Below are 1,200 nucleotides of genomic sequence, written 5' to 3'. Positions count from 1 at the left end.
AGAGAGAGAGAGAGAGAGAGAGAGAGCGCACATACTCTGAGATATTGGAAAGCATGCCATATAAGATACAAATGAGGAAACTGAGGAATTGAAGAGGCCTCTCCAAATACACAAATTTGAAATAGGAATTATACCTAGTGTCAAGTAATGGGCCTAGACGTTGGATTTAGCCAGACTGAATCTGGATGACACAGCACCAGGTCCTCACTTGCACAATGCACATGATAATTCCACCTGGCACCACTATCGAAGCATTATGAACAATCATGTGAAGCTCCTTGGCACAGACATACGGACCCAGGACATATATGACTGCCTTTGTGGAAGACAAAGGACAATGGACTTCATCTCAACATTACATTGAACCTTCTAAAACAGCAGCTGTCAGAAAGAGAACTGGCTGCCTTGTGAGATAGTGAACTTCTGTCCCTGGAGGCATTTCACTAGAGTTGACGTATGTACTGGAGGGGAATACTGCACTGCATTCCATGAGTCATTGCAGTAAATGCAACTGAGGTCCCTCTTAAAGAGGAAATTCTATAGAACAGATGGGCTTTTTCTGTCCATAAAATGTGCTGACCAACCATCAGTGAGGCCCATGCTTTGAGCTGCAGCTATGATTATATAAAGTACAGAGACACCCTCACTATCTTACCCACTTCTCCCCGGGCTCAAGAGCACATCCTTTCCAGAAGCCTGGCAAGGTAGAGGGCTATTTATAATCCCAGACTGGTGAGCACTCTTCATGTAGTTAAGCAGTCCTAAAGGGAAGATGATTTTGGAATCAATCACCAATTTAAAAACAAAAAATAAGCCACCAGGTGAAGTGGTGATTAAGGCATTGGACTCTCATATGGCTAAGCACAGTTCGAGTCCTAGACCTAGCAGCTCGAAAATCATGCCAGGCACATGCGTGGGGGTGGCCAAAATCCCAAGAGGAGAATGGAAGAGATGGCACTGCAGTATGGCCATCTCCTCCAGGGAATGATTTTTTTCACTTTCCCTTTCTCTGTCTCTCTCCAGTGAAAGTGCATACCCTATAAGGAAAATTAATTAATTAATTTTAAAAATTTTTAAAGGGGCCAGCAGTTAGCATAATGGCTATGTCGCTGGACTCCCATGTAGTCGACCACAGTTCGCGTCCCGGACCCGGTGGCTTAAAACTCACGCCGGGCACATGTGCGTGCGTGCCCAAGATCC

The 1,200-nt window shown here is 45.0% G+C and overlaps 1 long non-coding RNA gene across 3 annotated transcripts in view; it reads right to left on the bottom strand.

The window, feature by feature from the left end:
• The window catches only part of LOC106734770 (uncharacterized), a 50,467-nt gene that overhangs the window by 40,916 nt on the left and 8,351 nt on the right, over positions 1-1,200 (bottom strand). The window contains exon 1 of one of the 3 annotated variants that reach the window (XR_003549258.1): positions 656-736. The exons of the other annotated variants lie outside the window; for them this stretch is intronic. This is a non-coding gene — a long non-coding RNA (uncharacterized LOC106734770). Of the gene's footprint in view, positions 1-655; positions 737-1,200 lie in introns of those variants that run through there. 3 annotated transcript variants of the gene reach the window in all.

The sequence above is a fragment of the Tupaia chinensis genome, unplaced genomic scaffold (assembly GCF_000334495.1).
Source record: "Tupaia chinensis unplaced genomic scaffold, TupChi_1.0 Scaffold000215_1, whole genome shotgun sequence".
In the NCBI taxonomy this organism is placed as follows: domain Eukaryota; kingdom Metazoa; phylum Chordata; class Mammalia; order Scandentia; family Tupaiidae; genus Tupaia; species Tupaia belangeri.
The sequence above is the reverse complement of the archived record's forward strand: the minus strand, read 5'-3'. Positions and strand labels throughout refer to the sequence as shown.